The sequence below is a fragment of the Colius striatus genome, chromosome 8 (genome assembly GCF_028858725.1).
Source record: "Colius striatus isolate bColStr4 chromosome 8, bColStr4.1.hap1, whole genome shotgun sequence".
NCBI classification, from domain to species: Eukaryota; Metazoa; Chordata; class Aves; order Coliiformes; family Coliidae; genus Colius; species Colius striatus.
In genome coordinates, this window is record NC_084766.1 from 37978113 (window position 1) to 37986090 (window position 7978).

At 46.2% G+C, this 7978-nt stretch overlaps 1 long non-coding RNA gene across 1 annotated transcript; it reads left to right on the forward strand.

Annotated features, from left to right (window-relative positions):
• The first annotated feature begins 38 nt into the window (after nucleotides 1-38).
• LOC133625973 (uncharacterized) lies at nucleotides 39-7937 on the forward strand. Its single transcript, XR_009819196.1, has 4 exons — nucleotides 39-853; nucleotides 6253-6354; nucleotides 6595-6660; nucleotides 7630-7937. It is a non-coding gene; the product is annotated as an uncharacterized LOC133625973 (long non-coding RNA).
• The last annotated feature ends 41 nt before the right edge of the window (nucleotides 7938-7978 follow it).

The following is a 7978-nucleotide window of genomic DNA, read 5'->3' on the forward strand; positions in this document are numbered from 1 at the left end:
CCCGCGTCCCGCCGCCGGCCCGGGCGCTGCTGCCGCTGTCCGCGCGGGGCGGGGCCGCGCCGGGCCCGGAGGCCGGCCCTCGGTCGAGCCGAGAGCCTGGGCGCGGGACATGGGGCCCGGCGTCCCGCACGAGCTTCCCGCAGCCGCTGCGCGTTTGGTGCGCGGGCGCCCGCGGCGGAGCGCGGCCCTGCGGAGCTCGGTCGGCACCGCCGGTTCGCTCCCGCGGCCCCCGCGCATCTGACGTGACCGCGGCCGCCACGGAGGGGAGGGACGGTCTGACATCACGGCGCCCGGGCACCGCTACGCGCCTCGCGGACGGGCGTTGCATCAACTTCCCGAGAGCGTTCCTTAAATCGGTAACGAACGGATTAGAAGCTGGGCAGTAGTTTGAGTGAGGGAGCCCTGGCCCGGGCTGCACTGGGAGGGTGTGGAGGCTCCTCGGGAGGTTTCCAAACCCGCCTGGACGCGTTCCTGTGCCCCTGAGCGAGGGGAACCTGCTGTAGCAGGGGCTGGGGCTGGAGCAGCTCCGGCTGGGGTGACAGGCAATGAGCTGCCCTTCTGATTCGCTCACAGTAAAGTACCCGAGTTGCAATACAGAAATATCCAATTGCCAGAGTCATTCGGAAGCTTCCAAAGAGCATCTGCAAATTCCCACTCCTGGCAGCAGCAGACCAAAATCATCAGCGCTGGCTTGGACCTGAGAGCTGGCCATGCAAACCACGCATCAATCCAGAACTGGCAGAGACTCGTTTCAGATTTGTCCTGAAAACGACCAACAGAAGACTTCTTTCTAGGGGATGGCTCCTTCTTCAAATCATACAATTACAGAACCATTTCAGCTGGAAGAGCACCTGTAAGTTTTGTCCCAGCCCTATTGACCACTAGACCACTTCCCTACATACAAAATGAATGTAGCAAGCGTCTGCTGCATCCTTTATCTCCTACAAAAAGGGGGAAAACAAAAGGCCAAAGAGGAGACGTGGCTGAGCAGAATTCAACAGTTCTTGTCACTCGTAAAATCTGAGGCCCTTCATCTTACTTTTGCTAGGCCTTGAGACCAGCAAAGGACAATATCCTCAGTCAGGAGGGTGCAAGATGTGCTTTTCTGCTCTGCTAAATCAAGCTGTTTTGCAGGAGAGAACATGCATTGCCAAGCTTTTCCTGGCATTCATTCCTTCTAGAGCTTATTCTTCACTAGGGATCCAGTTGTACTCGCAGTAAATGCTGTGTCACATTCCTCCAGCCCGAGGGCGTATCACAACAAATTCATCCACAGATTCTTCTCTTTTTCCTTTTTTAATTTAGCATTTGACATGCCTGAGAGAAAAATAACCCTAAACCTGGGTAATCCAGTTTGCAGAACATCTGAAGCATAAATCATTTCAGAGTTTGAACCAAACCCAAATCCACTCACATCGGATCACATTGATTTAATTATTTCAAAGCCACCTTCCGATCCCACCCCATCCACGTGCCCTGCCAGCAGAGCTCGCCCTGTGCGCTGGCTTCCTGGTCACAATCACAGGCTCAGAACAACAGGGTGTGCTATAAAACCCCTGCATTTCGTGACATGGCCATCTAAATGTGTCAGCATGTGGCAGGGGGTGCAAGCTTTGCAAATGGCCATAGAAAAGAGCCTGAGGAGCTGAGTGGTACCTGGGTGAACACAGTGACTACCCGACCTCTCCATCCGTGGATATTTTTCTGAATAAGCTTTGATAAAAAGGGTAGGAGAGCTCACTGCAGTCAGCTGTGAGGAACAGCAGTGCAAATCCAAAAGGGTGATTTTGTGAAGTGATTAATTGCTTATGCTGTGAGGACTGCACGACCCAGAGTGAAAATGCAAAAGCTGCAGTCACCAGATTTTAGGTGTTCAGTAACAAGGGCAGGCCATATATAATTTGCAAGCCTTTCCAAGACATCTTAGGAACTGAGAAATAAAAGACATGCTGTTTGTGTGAATGCATCTCCAGATGCAATGTCTTGTGTTTTCAGTGAAGGTGAGACCTGACCAAACAGAAAACCCCTCCAGCAAAGGAATGGAGATTGACTTTGGTCATCAGAGGGAGCTTGTTGCCATCCACAGACTATCAGCTGTATTTGCACTTGCTCACTTCATAGACCTTTGCCTCTCGGGACTTTTCTGATGTTTACCTGGTGGTTTGGTTGTGGGTTTTTTTGCACATAAATTACTCTGTACTGCCCCCAAATCCTACTCTTAGGTTTGATGTCGTATCCTGAGAAACTGAGGAATCACAAGTCTTCCCATTCTTCTCTCCACTGCTCATTCTCCCCCTTTCCTCCATTAAGCTGATTTGCTAAATGTTTCTCCATGCTTTCGCTGCCGTTAACTCCATCATTTTGTGGAGCACCAGGGAATTTAAAAGGAGAATGATTTCACTCAACCACTTGTGTTGGAAGGGATGTCTGGAGGTGATCCAGTCAAGCCCCTGCTCAAGCAGGGTGTCTAGAGCAGGTTGCCCAGGACTGTGTCCCCTGGGATTTTGAGTATCTCCAAGGATGGAGCTTCCATAACCTCTCTGGGTGGGCTGCCCTCACAGTAAAAACCTCTTTTCTTGTGTTCATGGTTACCCTTAGTAAATAGATTGAGCAATCACAAATCCATCACACCTTCCAAGCTGTTTCTCTGCACACCTTGTTGAGTGCTGTTAGAGAACAACTTGTGACTGTGAGAACTCTGCAATTACAGACATGTTCCTTCTTTGTTACGCCCTTGGTCCAAAGCTAACTGATACCTTTAGGTCTTCAACTGAGACCTTAATTTTATCGTTCTCCTAGATGAAAATGTCAGTATTTCTATGTTTGCTGTATGTGATTCCCTGTTAAATCCCCCCTCATTTAGTTTTATTCTGTGTATACAACTCTTACTGACATTTAATCAAGAAAACTAGTGACCTGTCATAGCCTTTTCCCACTGCTATTACACCAAGACTTGACAGATCTTAAAGTGAAGTCCTGCCTTGTTTCAGACTATTTGCCTTTGTTTTGCAGTGCTCATACAACACTTCACCTCCCAATCCTATACATTCTTCTGAGCCAAAGCATTTCTTATCTGGCATCTCATAGTGAAAATATGCTGCCGGACCACAGATTTTCTTTTCACAAAAAGCTTTTCTTAGGACTCTGTTAGGCATTCCTACAACTGTCAGTGCCCTCTTTCTGGCTCCTTCCCTCTAATTGTTAGGAGTTTTCTATGCTCATCTTCTGCATTTGTCATTTTCACCCTTTGTAACTGAATCATAGATTCTCACCATGCAAAGAAGGACTCCTCCTGTGAACCAAGGAGAATGGTGCTGAGATGGTGGTGGCACACGTACTGAATTTCATCCTTGCTTCAGTGCAAGCGGGTTGTTACTCCTGGATATCTGTTGCTACGTGGCAAGCTATTCTGCCTTGATTTACGATGATTTTTTAAGAAGGGAGAGAACCTGATGTGTTAATCATACCATCAGTGGTCGCAGGCAAGGTGCCTAGGGAAACACCAATACTCAAAAGAATTTTATCAATAAAAGTAATCTGGTTTAGTATAAATTTTACTTTGACTTTGAAGGCAACCATCTCCTTTAACCAGAGGTTCTTCCCTAGGATCAATCTTAATGTGTACACTCCAGTAAATCTCACCAGTTCAGATGCCCAAGAAGCTGGTTTTTTGCAAGAATCATCAAGAACATGCTATTCTTAATCACTTTGTATGAATAAGACACCAAATTAGAGCATAATAAGAAGTCTTGTAGCAAAGGACAGACTAAATTCCCAAAAGTAGAGCTGCTGATGTATCAGAATAAAGAAAGGATGAAACCAGATACGAGAAAAGGTGTTGCTTAAGTGTACTCTAAAGGTATTAGGCTTTTTGGTTTACACCGTTTCTGTATCACAATGTAGCTTCTACAGATCCTGAATACTCAGTAACTTCCAGCCACTTTCATTTCTTCGATCTGGAATTAGTCTCTCTACTGTTGTGCCTTTGTCTAGGCAGGGCTCAGGAAAGCAGGATGAAGCACCAGTAACTTTGCTGCTACATATAAAGCCCTGGGATTGGAAGCTGGCTAGAATTATGTGAATTATTGTGTGAATTATGTGTTTTACAGGGAATTCCCAGCTTGAATATAACAGAATAAAACCCGTGTCTGTAAGGAATCTGCATTTCAGTACTTGGGGAGAGCACTACAATGTGGTAATTAGCAAATATAAAGCCAAGGCACAATTCTTTTGTTAAGGGATTTATTCAGGCAGGGCTGGAAGACAGGAGTGGCACACAGGAGTGGCTGCCCATGCTGCAGAGGTGGGCCCTGCCTTCAGGTTTTCTCTCATCCCCATCTGGGTATTGCCTCTGCAATCAACTTCTTTGCAACTTGAGGTGAGCAGTAGATCAAGTGGGCAATATGGGAGGCGTGCCAGATTAATTTGGCCCGCTGCCTGTTGTTCAATCTGGAGTCATTGCAGCCCCAGGTTTCCCTGGGACCATGCTGCCAAATACTCCATATGGGATGCCCAGAAATATAGCCTAATGTTAGGGAGATTTAGATCTCCTGTGTCTCAATGGGCCTATACATTTTTAACAGCAATTCTTGTTTTTACCTTCCAAATGAACCTTGAAAAGGTCTTGTGAACCTTATTAAAGGATGAGGTTCTAAATTATGTGACATAGGTGTAGTTGACATAGGCTACAGAGGAGGACGTTTATTTGCAGAAGTTACATGTGTCCTACAGCTGATGTAGGGCGAGTTGTTCCTGAAGTGCAACGGTGTCACTGAGCTTTGGCCTGGGGAGCAGCCAGCGTGTGCACCCCCCATCCCCCATGGCCTGGATCCAGACAGCGTACAGGACACCGCACCTCCCTCTCAACTCCTGCGCACAGAAGCAGCAGCTCCATTTGTTGAAAATGGTCAGGCACTGGCACCAACAATAGGGACAAGAAAGAACCAAACTAGAGTTGATGAGGCTGTAACGGTGTGGTTCCTTATTGCCAATGTTACCACAGGCTGGCTGTAACACAGCAGGAATGCCCTGGTCAATCAGAGCACACAATGTGTGGTACCAGGGAACTTCAGAGCCAAGAGAATTCACCATGAGAAGACAGATTTGTTTGTGGAGTGCCATACTTCAGCCTTGCTGATGGCACAGCACTGCATCCTGTGCCACTCTACACTGTCTGAGGCTTCCCATTAGTCATGCATGAGCTGCAGCAGGATGCTCTCTGCTATTTGCTTGATGTTCTAGTTTATTTCATGTGGGATTTTTTTGATGGTATGAAATGTACAATAAAAACGAGCAGTCTGTGGGGCTTATTTGTCCAATAGGAGACTCTGAAATGTACACAAAATTGTCTTCTCTGAAACGAGCATTTTATGTGGCAGAAAAAAATCTGTGTTTTCCTTGTTTTGTGACCAAAAAGAACAGTCATTTAAAAAAGCTCTGAAACTCATCAAAATATGGTGCAAAACCCCAAATATGCTCCTCCTAGAGACCTTTTACACTTACAAATTTCTGACTGTGCCACTGTTCTTCTACCGGGTTCAAATGTCAGAGAAAACATACAGCCTTAGACTTTCATCCCTCTGCTCATCCCAAATCATCTGAGAGATGTAGCCATCAGTAAACACAGATGAGGTTCTCATACTTCTTCCTGTGCCCGTGAAATCTGTTTGAATCGCTGCTTTTATCACAGAGCCAGGCAAGACACACCTCTGAGTGTTATGTGGTGACCTCACCTCCTGACTGGGACACTTTGGTTACAATTTTGTTAAAATACTTGTAATTGATTGCAAAAGTTTGTTTGTGAACTATTTTTCCCCCTCTCTGCTAGCCAGTTACTAAGCATTGAACAGGTACACCATGAAGAAGACTTCATGAAAAGTTTTGGGTACATCCTCCACTTGCAGCCTTCCAAAAGTAACTGACAAACGACTGCACTGTTGAACAATGAATATTTAGGGTGGGCTGACAACAACCTTAAAGTCAAGTCTATTTTCAGTTGGCCTGATGCTCTGCTATGGTGGACTTCAGGTCTTTCCCCTGAGTGGCTCTTTGTGCCACATGGTAGCAATGTAGTTTATGTCAGCTAGAATTTGTTTATACAAAGCATGTATTTTTTTACATCTCTAAATTTCCCTTGAAGAGTACTTACATGCTTTTGTTTTCTTAGAAATATGATTTGAGACTAGACAGTAACTGTGGAGTTGTTAATGTTTTGTTTTGGAGTAATTTTTGTTGTGCTTTTTGAGATTTCAGGTGAAAGATTGTGGATGATTAACGTGTCAGAACTTTTGATCACATTTATAAGAACGGTAAACAGTCTTCAGGACCCTTTATGAGCACCCCAACAGCACAGAGGTAAGGCACTATTTTGGATTACATTCCTTCTCTTTCCGCATCAAAAGGACATAAGTATTATTAGACAAAATAAGATATTCACTCTTATCCTCTTCCATTCTTCACAATGTGATTCCCCGTCACCAGGGGTAATCCTGGTTGCAGTGGCACGAATTGTAACAGCTGCATATTTATGGGCAGCAAGCTCAAGGAGTGAAAATCTAATTTCAGCTTGACATTATATCTGATTCTTTTCAACAGACTATCTTGGCAAATACGAAGGAAAATGGTAATGTGTTGGTCCTGAACAGCAATCTGATATGAATGGTAAGAACTATAGTCAACCTGCCCTATCATACCTTGCTGGTCTTTTTTAAGGGTATATTTTAAATGACCTGCCGTTCCTTTATGTGTGAACATTCCTGTGTCAAGCTCTTTGCTAAAATTACTGCTTTGATGAGCACACACAGTCTGCCATCCCATCCCATCCCATCCCATCCCATCCCATCCCATCCCATCCCATCCCATCCCATCCCATCCCCTGAATCTGATCTACATCTGAATGTGGGCACAAGCTTTTGAGTCCTCTTATGTCCAAATTAGGCTTTTTTTTCCCCCCAGCTTTTTGTGCTAATACAGAACATCTTAATTACTATAAACATCTGGGTTCCTTTGTTATGCCAGTTACATTGCTGTGTAACCTTTACCATATTTCTTTGCTAGGAATAGAAGGTGAGTTATTTCGGTAATGAAGACAAACCTAAGATCTTGTTTGAATTGGCAGATTCTATATTTGAGATGGATTTTCTATATGGTATTCAAACATTATGGATAATTTCATCCAGAATTGAAGTGGTCACAGTTTGGTAATCACACCATGAAAGGGACCCTTCATGAATAACAGAATTATCTCTGTATTTAGATAGAGCACTGGCAAAGCTTTTTGATTTTACTTAAAAAAGAGTCTAAGACATTTGGAAAATGAGGCTGCTTCCCTCATTCACTGAACAAAGCAGATGGAGGGTCTGCTCTCTGCTGATGTAACCAGATGTAGGTGATGACTGTGTAGAACAGGATCTGAAGGGCTGGAAGGGACATCTAAAGCTCATCCAGTGCAACCCTCCTGCCAGAGCAGCACCACCTAGAGCAGGGCACACAGGGACTCATCCAGCTGGGTTGGAATGTCTCCAGAGAAGGAGCCTCCACGGCCCATCTGGGCAGCCCCTGCCAGTGCTCCCTCACCTCAACAGGGAAGGAGTTTTACCTTGTGTTTCTTTGCAACCTCTTTTGTTCCAGCTTGTACCCGCTGCCCCACGTAGAGCCATTAACGAGTGCAGCGGGTGTGCAGAAGGCAACACTACCCTCATCTGAACGCCTTCATGACTGTCCATGAGGGCATTACCTGGAGATGCGTGCTGACGAATCCGTGTGGCACTTCTCGCAGGGCCTGAAGGTTGTGAAGGGGCAGGGGAGCAGCGCCTCCAGATCACAGCCGGCACACACTCTCCTGTCAGAATTATCAACCCGACGAAGCTCAGCTGAGGAGCGGCTCCGTCGCTGCCACACCGCGGCCTGTGCCCGGGGCTGCGGGACACGGCCCGACACGGCAGGCACAGCTCCGCGCCTGCGCGAGGGGGGCGGCGCG